The 10,695-nt window shown below is 44.6% G+C and overlaps 1 long non-coding RNA gene across 1 annotated transcript; it reads right to left on the reverse strand.

The window, feature by feature from the left end:
• Positions 1-6,816: 6,816 nt before the first annotated feature.
• Positions 6,817-8,685, reverse strand: LOC142055800 (uncharacterized). Its single transcript, XR_012660057.1, has 3 exons — positions 8,483-8,685; positions 8,114-8,185; positions 6,817-6,931 (listed from the first exon to the last, which is right to left on the reverse strand). It is a non-coding gene; the product is annotated as an uncharacterized LOC142055800 (long non-coding RNA).
• Positions 8,686-10,695: the final 2,010 nt, after the last annotated feature.

Below are 10,695 nucleotides of genomic sequence, written 5' to 3' on the forward strand. Positions count from 1 at the left end.
CAAAAGTCAAATTTTGCTTGCACTTGAGCATGTAATATTTTTCCTTCTATAAGAATAAAGCTCAAACTTTCCTGTGTGCATTTGATTGTCCATGTGCTATCTAAATGGTAAGGTTACAACATAGAAAAAAGGACGAAGTGTCAGTAATACCTGTGACAGGAACACTGACAGCTGAGCAGAACTGGATTCCTAAAACTCAGGATGCATCTGAGTTTAGTAAATCTTTTAAGCTAATTTAGTCTTTTTGTGTAAGTCTTTCTTATTTGCAACTTCACCACTCTTTCATAGCTGCCAAAGTATAGAAACCACAGAACTACCTATCTTCTGACTCCATAAACATGACCTCTTAATATATATCTATGTGTGTGTATATACAGATATAAAAATCATTCTTGATGCTAGGTTTGCATATAGTCACCCAGTGAATCAGAGCTGTAAATGAAACAGCGCTGACAGAGACAGCTTGTCCTCAGAATGTAAAACACTTCAATTTGCTGAGCCTCCGTGCCTTCAAAAGCATCCTGTTACACAGCAAAGAGACGAAAACACAAAATAATATAAGTTCACCACTCCAGTGCAGCTGCTAGAGGAATAAGTAGCATGCTGTCCCTGTAGATAGCTTTATTTAGAGACCCCAAGGGAAGAGAGGGGGCCTGACTGCATAAGAACTTCCAGCAAAGCCATTAGAAACAGCTGGAAAAGTAGAGATAATTCAGTTGTAATGCCCTTTATTGAAAGAATCTGTATTTTTAAAAGACTAAGTTTAATTTATCTTAATACTTTTAACTCACAGCTACATCTCCAGTTTCAATCTTTAACAGCGTAAGCAGTAATATTTCCAGGAAACATTAATGCTACTTCTTTTCTATTTAATATGGGGTTGTTCCTGCAAGATTGTTTTTGTACACCACAAGCAATCTAGGAAAGAAAACCAGACTGCTCACATGCACGAGCAAATGTAAGAAAAAGAAGCTGCTCAGAAGTGATGAAGTCTTGCTTCAGCATTTCCGGCTTTTCTTCAGATAACACCCTTTAAAAAATGACCCATGTTGAGGGCAAAGGCTGCCAGCAGGGAATGTACTCAATTCACAGTGTCAAGCTCAGCTGACAGCGTGTTTTTGTTCCAGTCCCTGGCCTTTGACTTACTATGCGATTTACTATTACTATACATGAGACTCTTGCCTTGCACTTTGCTATAAATTTCACATCCAACAGTAACTGCGTAAATGCAGATATAATCCTGGGAGCAAGGATCAGGACTCTCCTCCACGTAGACTGCTCTATTCTTTGTGTGACAGAGAAGCTGCTCCCACGTGCTCTGCCGCTGCCCATGTCCGACAGATACCCTCTACTACCACGAGGTCTAAAGCCAGTGGAGGAAGCTGATGATGCTCTGTAGGTTGCAGTGGTTGAGAACTCTTGTGAGAGGTGTGGATTTGAACTCCTTTGGTCTAAGGAGGGCACTGAACTCAGATCTTTTCCCCGAGCTCTACTTGCTCAGCTGCCACACAGAACAGGGTGGGTGGTAGCACCAGTGCTGGCCGTAGTTCAAAGCAATGAAACGTGCTGGTTGCTGGCACTCACAGAGGTGGTCTGGCTCTGGTACAGAGGTTCAGAGTGAATGTGAGGCATGTGCATGGGCGCAAGCAGGGTACAAGTAGGTGGCCAAATCTGGGAGACGGGCACGCCTCTCTGGCCTCTCCTGTGGACTGGGAGAGGTGCGTTCCTGCCTGGCATGCTCTCTGCTGTGAATCTTGGATTGTAGTACCTAACCACCCCCTCTTATTTTATATGCAGTTTAGTCATCAAGCTCAGACTTGCAAGTTGTGCTCCCAGAATGACAGTGAGAACCTGAGCACAGCAATGCCTGGCATCAGCATCCCCTCCCCTATCCCACTGCGCTGGCCAAAGAAGCTATCACTTATCACTCTTGGGTGGACATCTACCTGACTGCTTGCCTGTGCTCTCTCATCAGACAGATCTGTTAATCATGTTGCAGCTGATTGCACAGCGCAGTAACAGCTGACAAATTGGCAGCTGGCAAACATGCAGTCAGAGAAGACGTGGAGCAACACTTTCAGTGTGGGTGACCATCAACTGTTCAAACCTGCTGGGTGAGGGGACTTCCAGCTCAATACCAGGCAGAAGACTTTGGGGAAGAACTTCAACGCAGATCCTGCTTCCCTGCATTTAGATCTAAACTTGATTTTACTTGATCCCCTCAATTCATAGTGCTGGTTGTGTGATCTAAACTAATTATGTATCTTGATTTTTGCTCATCTAGTTCACCTACTTTTCTTACTTTGGAAGAAAGTTTGTTATCAAATAATCAAAATTTATCTCATTAAGCAGTTTTCCAATCTCATCTAAATACTATAGCTTTGGTAGTAATCTGAACTGCATTCATGCAAAGTATAAGCACTGCAGATCTCAAAATAAATATGGAATGTGGCTTGTGCATGCTGTGAAACCACAGTCAGTCAAGCTCATCTCTAGAAACAGTCACTACAAACTAATTACTGAGATTGGCTGAGAGCCATCATGTAGACTCTGCATATCACTGTATCCTGAGCCAGCATTTTTCTTCATTGGTTTTAATTCATGGATTTGCAGAGCAGCCACGAGCAGATGTTGGAACAGACAAAGAGCATTACAAGGTGGTTTTTTTTCCTGCTTTATATACCTTACAGAGATTCTTCGTACGGAAATTAGCCTGACCTAATTATTTTTTGTGATTCTATATGCAGTTTGAGCTCTTCTAACACCACTTTAGAACAGCTGCCAGCAATTTTCCCTTCTCATCCTGAAATGACCTTTGTTGTGGGAACACATGTTCACGGAGAAGAGAACAGTCTGGACAACTTATCTTTCTGTTCAAACCAAAAGGCTCTTTCGATCAGAGATGGAAGGATGCTACTTTGCTACTCCAACCTCATTAGAAACATTGAGACTGGAGGTTCAAGAAATACCAATAGATGTATAACATGATACTCAACTTGTATATGACAGTTTTGGAAAAACCTCCGTGATGTGTAAATCCACCTACGGACAAGTCTTTAATAAGGAAGCATGTGGTGTCACCTCAGGAGTTTTCTCATATGCCTGGCAGTACTACCTGGTCTGCTTGAATAGAAATGAATAGGCTGGTCAGAAGTACTTTTAGAAGCTGGAAAACACCATCTTTGGCAGGGATGACTTAACAGGACACAGAAAGGGAGTGAACTCCGTCATAGACTAGGTCAACATCCCAGCCGTCCCGTTACGTTGGTGGCAGAAGTTTAACAAAGGGCTTTCAGAGGCCTCTTCAACACATCTCCTAAATCTGGGTCCAATGCACAAGGAGGAGAGAGGCTGGCTGGTGCACAGCAACAAACCCCGCAGGCATGCATTCACAGCAGCAAATGCTGCAGGTATGTGTCCACAGCATATATGCAAACGCATGAAATCACATGCTAAACCTGATTCAGCTGAAAGCTTTTGCACAATCACCCTTAATATAAGGCACATGGTTTTCATTCTAATGTGCATTTTAAACATTTTAAATCAGTTTTACATGTTTTCAACAGGGAAGAGAAAACCACCAGAATGAGAAACATATCTGAGAGGTAACTAACTAAGCAGCCCTGCAATCCCAGGATCAAAAGCAAAATTTGTCATAAAGCTAGTCAAACATTTACTGTAACGCACACCTTGAAATTATTACAAAAAACTAATAGAGATCAAGTGCCATCTACTGAAACGAACAGTAAAACCCTACCCAGTATATCGATTGGTTGCCTAAACTATATTTCTATAGTTATAAAGAAAGACAAGGTGGGTCTCAAAGCAATGAATGTCAAGTTACGACTGCTGTCATTTGCTTGTTTTTCCCCCCAGTAGCACTCTTAGCATTAAGGAACACTAAGGACAGACATGAAGCCTGTGCTTTTTCAGCCTATTAATCCTTGAGGGTTTGCGGTCACACCGTATTCTGCCAACTTTAGCAAAGACTCACAGCGTGCCAGGTGCCCAGACTTCGAAAGCCAACAACTTCCTATTACTTAGAGAATTTCAGAAGGGAGGAACAGACGACCTGTAATGAAATGCCTCAACATGGAAGCAAGACAAGGCTTGTAATCCAAATAAAATACAAAACAAACTCTGCAGAATTTTCATTTCCTTTAAACACAACTTACATAACAGTACACCTAAGATACGGTATTATAAGGTACATCTACTGTTTTGTTACAACACATTAAAAGTAATACATTTCAAGCTCCTTGGGGAAGCGATGTCCACCTTGCAGCGGCTGGAGCAGGATTTATGAAAGGATGCCAGGGCCCCAGCTCCACGGGGGGAATTTTGGAAGTAGCGCTCTCCCTATCTGCCACCTCACTTGAGAAATCCCGCTCTCAATCAGCAGAGTGTCTCAGCTATGTGAAACTCTTGTTTCTGGGCATGCCTAGAAGCAGGTCAGCTTTAAAAGAGCTCGGTGCCTGGCTCCTCTCCAAAGACCAGGCTGGGTGTTTCACACTACACAAAAGACATCAGGGTCCACACAAAAGCAGCCCAAGGAAAGCTCTCTTCTGCTCTCTGCTTTACTGGAGAAAGGATCCACCTGGGATTTGCAGGGCCAGATTTAGCTTTGAACTGGGAGGAGGCTGCACATCATCTCCCCATCACACCACCTGGGACACGCACTGCGTCCAGCTGTAAGAACCAGGGGAGGAGATGGGGTTCCTGTCCTCTCAGCTTATCAGGGCCTTCTCCATCTCCTCCACAGATTCACCCAGTTTAGGGTGCCTGCACGTCTTTGTCACCCGTTGCTACATACATAGTGGAATCCAAACAGGCCTGAATTTCCCACAGCTCCCCTGCCTCCATCAGGAGACCCTGCCTAACCCCTGCACCCAACACACCTGAGAAAAGTAAGTTCTACAATCTAGAGTTTTGGGCAAAGTTGGGCAACTTCTGTCTAGTTGCTCTATCAGATGCTGGGTTTTATTTTCTTTTCATAATTGTGGTTTATTTATTGGAACAGGGACTGGGCATGCATTTCCCCCTTCTTCCAGGCTCTTCCTAATCTCGGAATCATAACGACAGGTGAGGACCAAAAGAGATTGAAGGCATCTAAAACACAGCTTCCCCAGGATTTATATAGCTAGGTACGTAAAAGCAAGCAAATGTTCAAAATGCCACCGCTATCTGCAAAGTCCTGCTTAGTTGTTTATGGCTGAGTTTCCACTGTTGAGCCCATTAACCACCAACTTCCCCAATGTCCATATACCACAGTGAAACCAAATCAGTCAGATTTGCATGGCTAAGATAAAGACGTTCCCTTAGCTTTCTATGCCCGCATACAAATACAGATATATAAACAGAAGGAATATAGAGACATATCCACTCAACACTGCTCAAAAAGGATTAAAAGATGTCACTCTAAAGCACAAAAAAAAATAATTCTGAGTGATTTGGTCACCAAAAAACAAAGTTCAGAGAGCACTGAAACTATTTCTGATTTTAATTCAAACATGGCCAGATAGTGGAAAAACAGAATTTTCTACTTTCTGTCTGAAATGATGCTTAAATTTTGAGAACTGTCAAATTCCTTTCTTCTTTTAAAAAAGGGGTACAAATATTTTGATATTTTTATTGCTTTAATTTAACTAAATCTTAATTAAAACTAAATCCTTTCCATTTTTTAATTTTAAAAAAATTACATTTAAAAATTAAAATTAAATAAATTGATTTAATTAAATAAATTTAAAATATAAAATTTAAAATTTAAAAATAAATTTAAAATTTATTGAATTAAGTACATTAATTAAAGCCTTAAAATATCTCTAAGCATTCTAAATATTTTAGATTGAAGATTGTCTTTGTTCAGTCTGAGAGAAAGGCTTTCTTTAATGTTTTGATTTGGTCAACAACAATGATGACAGGATTACAGGGCACTGTTTATGAAGGAAGATTAAGGGAATACAATTTGTGTATTCTAATCAGTCTGGCAACACTCTATCATGGGGTGGAGGAATACAGCTGGAAAACTGTAAAGAAAACACTTTAACAGCAACACAGGATTCTGGCTATGATGCATGTTATGTCATGAAAAATTACTTTAAATAAAAACGGATGTTTGGTGGAAGTGCTCATAGTAGAATGTAGCTGGAGGATGTTCAGAATATTTTAACCAGGGCATCAGAAAACTATTTTCAACATTGGCATAAATAATACAGATTGTAAATTACAAGCAGAGCACCAAGAAAAAAAAAAAATCTCCTAAGAGAAGATTTATAATGGCCTTTCCATAGGCACAGTATTTCCTTCCGTACAGGTGAAGCGGGCTGAAAACCACGGAAAACAGCCAGAAAGAGCAGAACACTTGCTGCAGTAGATACACAAATTGCAAAGCCTGCTCCAGCTTGACCTCACACATATTTTAAAACAGATACTTAAGAGCGTGCAGTGTGTATAGCATCGGTTTCTCTTATTTGACTCATATTCCATAACGAATGAGCAGAAGAGAGAAAAAAAGCTTCTTAAATATAAAAAAGACTTTTTTTTTTTTTACTAAAGATCACAGCTCTTGCCATCTTCCATACCTGCCTCAACTCTGACCTCTAAACCTCAGTGCCCTTCTTACGCCAGGAGCTCAGCCATCTTTTCCAGATGGAGGAGGAGCATGTCCCCACAGTCCCCAGGAGACCTGCATCTCTATCAAAAGGCATTTGGCACTAAAAGGTGAATTGGCTGGCACAGGTCTCACCTTGTCCAACAGCCCAGCGGCTGAGGTGCTCCCTGCAAAAGTCCCATATCTGCATCCCCTACTTACTCAGATTTGCAGTTGGAGCCGTGGCCTTCTCACGGACCACGCGCAAGGCTGAGCTTGAGGTTGCAGGCGTCCTGAGGCGAGAATCTCCCTTTAACAGTTGGCGTCCCACTTTCAGGAGATCTGGAGTGGTATCAGGACAATTAATGGGCCAGAGAGAGAGAGAGAGAGAGAGAGAGGAGAGTTATGGTGTGCCTGCTGGGTACTTGGCTTCAAACCCCCAGTACAAGAGTAACTAGATTATACAAAGTGGAAGAGCTTCCCTGGGAGCAGACTCCCTGCATCCCCTCAGCCTGCTCAGCGGCCTGCTACTAGGGCACTCGTCTCCTTTGTGCTCAAGTCCAGCCTCCAAAAGAGGCAAACAGATCTAAGTAGAAGTTTCTTTTCCCTTTACTGAACTAAGTAACAGGCACCTCCTTTTAATGTTCTTTTCCTTTGTGAGGAAGGACATAAGCACCTAAGTGCGCAAGATTTGTGCCCGAGACCCTGAATTGTAGGTGGCCTGTGCCACCAGCCCAGAGCTGAGCAGATCATTGCTTAGGACAGATGGGATTCAGGCTTTCGCCTTTTACTTGCCCATTCCTCCTTTGTAACTTGCTGACTTCTTTTCGGGATCCTCTATTATCTCTGTGATGTCTGGGTGCCTGCTGCAGCCCGAGAGTCTTCTGAACAAAAGGAGATATATGTCTTGAGGGGCCTCAGCCCAACCACGTCCCTACTAAGCAACATCAACAATAATTTTTTAGAAAGGGTGGATCATACAATCTGTGACATTTTTCTAGAACACTTTAATTTAACAGGAACTTGCAGATTTGGGTTCAAAAATACAAAACACTTGAAAGCCAAAACAGTCTTTGTAGGTGCTACTTTGTTTATTCGTCTTTGAAAGAAATACGTGGCCCTTTGAATGTGTTATCCACACCAATTCAACTCAATTTGTTGAAATTCAAACTCTAAATCTAAAACATATAAAAATCCTAAATAAAAAACCATAGCGCTGTGCTCATAATTTTTCAAAGATGCTTTTTCAGCATCTTTTGCTGAAAATATTTCTCTTCAATTATATTCCGTTCTTATCTCTTGGAAGTCATACAGCACTTTTTTCACTTCAGTGCAATTCAGTTAGCTTATACCCTAAAAATTCTTCACTCCTGCTAACAAAATTCACGGTGCAACGGGAGATATAGGCTGTCCATGTGCAATGCGAGGTGCCTTGGGCAGCGGTCCTCAGAAACAGGACAAACGGACAGTGCCCAAGCCTATGAGGGATGAGCAGGAGAGGAAGAGGCATCTAATTAGACTTACTTGAAGATCCAAGTGTGATCTTCAAACACAAACTTTCTTCCGCAAATGAATGTCTAAGACTGGGTTTCCTTTCTGTTAAACAAAACAAAACAAAAAAAGAAAAAGAAAAAGAAAAGAGACAGAAACCGTACTTGGCTTCAGTAAAGGCTAACAGCAGAGCTGTCATAGACCTGATGAGGAGCACAGGAGATTGGGGTGGGATTCATCTGACTAAGCATGGATGTCTCTAATGTAGACACCCATGTCTGAGCCAGCCTCGGTCCCATATTTAGGCAACCGAGAGTTCGTCAATATAACCAGTGAGTTCAAGGTACTCCCTCACCCCCGAAACAGCTCCCACAACGGCCAGGAGAGAAATGGCAGATTCACCTGTTCAAGCTGTTCCACTTCTGATCAGCAATGGGACCAGTCACTGGAGCAGACAAGGGGGGCGCCCCCCCATCTGCAGCCCACAGCTCCTGAAGGTTGTCTAAGGAGACCCGTAGATTCGGTTTTCACCTCTTCTGAATCACAAATACCGAGGGATTTACCCCAGGCAGAGGAGCCCCAGCGGGATCCGCCGCCTGCGCTGGGTCCGTTGACCCAACTGGCAGGGACCGGTCAAAAACTGCCACAGGGGGGACCCAGGCGTTCCGATGCACGCGGAGGGGGCTGGGCTATGCAAATGAGGGAACCCCCCAGCAGCCGCTTCCCCCCTGCTGCCAGCCGCCAGACCTCACAGCACCAGCTGCTGCAACACACCAAGCCTTCACAGGGTGACGCCTCTCTGTGCTCAACTCCGGGATGCAAGCTTCAAGGTTAGCGCGGGCTTCAGCCTGGGCACGGCATCCTCGCTCACGGAGGGTGACATGCGCGTGCTCATTTCCCTCTGAAAGAGTTAAAAATAACATTAGAAACCCTCAAGCTGACACAACAACATCTTCAACTCGTTTAAACTAGACACAGGAGATGTTTCTGTGATCCTAGTTTTTAAGAACAAAAATACGTGCTTTTTTGAGCCTTCAGCCGTTTTAAAAACCATTAGGTGCTGCCACCTCCTGCACATCAGCCCTCCTGCATTGCTTTGCCCTCTCCTGCTGCGTTGCTTTGCCCTCTCCTTCCCCTGCTTGCCAGGCACTCACCACAGCAGCAACGTTCTCCGGGTAGACGGTCATCATCACGGCGTTGGCAGGACCAAAGCTGATATAGGTGGAGTAGGCTTCCAACACGGCCATACTGAGGTAGAACAGAGATGCTGTCTCCTGGCAGATGACAGCCTAAGAACCAAGGATGACACAGTCATTCCCAGGAGGGAGCACACTGCAAAGGGGGGAAAAAAGGAACCCACACAAGCAAGCCCCAGCCTGCAATTTGGTGTGCAGTAGCAGCAAAGGAGACCATTGTATACCAGTGGTACCAGGGAGGGGAGAGGCCCTGAGGTTTGTCCCATCCACTTACCAAGGTGACCCAGGAGCTACTGCCCCCATGTGCACCGCAGATGTAGAGGCACAGGAGGGTGATGGACATGACAAAGCAGAACACAGAGACAAACATCACCCAGCCTTGCAGCATGGGTAACTGGACCTTCGAGGATGCCACCAGGATCCAGACAAGGCCCCCAAAGATCTGCAAGTGAAAGTGGGAGAGAAAGCAAGCATGGGGTAAATCGGCTTATCCAGGGCAGAGCCAAAGGCCACGCACACCTCTGGCGCTAGCACTGCACATGGCAATAGCCCAGGGATACCTCTGAGTTCTTCCCAGCCTCCACTTGAAACTGGGTATTTAGCTGGGAGCACCTGCCTCTGATCTTGACCCAAAAAAAGCCTGCCTGTGGCCCTGCCTCCTGGTGTCACTGCCATTCATGCCCTCCCCACATCAGTGTGCTCAGGAGGCTGGTTCAGACATTTCTGAAGGCTGGTGTCGATGAACAGGGAAGCTTATCCCAGTAGGGCATGTTTGCTTCACACCCAGTGTGGCAGATACCTGAAAGGAGTGCTGTCAAAGGCAGCTCAGCTGCACAAACAGCACAGACATGGCCTTAATGAAGGCCACGTGAAAATGTTACCCTGAAAGGAGAGAGAACAAGCTGAAGAGAGGTAATACCGCCAGTTTTACTCTCTGGTAGGGGAAATAAGGTTGGGGCTCCCAGCTTCTCCTGGGAAGGAGGACTTGTATTGCTGCTCCAGCTATTTGGGTCTTCCTTCGCTGGCTACACCAGAGCTGCACAATGCACCAGCTGCTGCTCCAGTCGCAGGTGGGACCCCATTCTTCTCACCCAGGCTTGGGAGTTTGCCTTGGGTTTTTTGGTGGGATGGGGAACGCAAGGACAGCTACATCTAGGCTCTACCTTTTCTCCACCAGCAGATTCCTACACCAGAGGATGAGAGCACAATGTCCAATGCTGCAGAGTGTTGAGCTGCAAACGGTGTCTTTGCACTACAACACACTCAGCAGCTTTTCTCTGCCTCAAATCAGCCCAGTTGTTTCTTGAACCTGTGCAAAGTTTAGTCTATGCAGCATCCTATGATGAGGAGTTTCTCGGCTGAACGCACACTGCGTGGAGACTGGTGCTGCTGTGGGGACCTATCCCTCATCACTGGCTG

This window comes from Phalacrocorax aristotelis, chromosome 3, assembly GCF_949628215.1.
Source record: "Phalacrocorax aristotelis chromosome 3, bGulAri2.1, whole genome shotgun sequence".
Classification (NCBI taxonomy): Eukaryota; Metazoa; Chordata; class Aves; order Suliformes; family Phalacrocoracidae; genus Phalacrocorax; species Phalacrocorax aristotelis.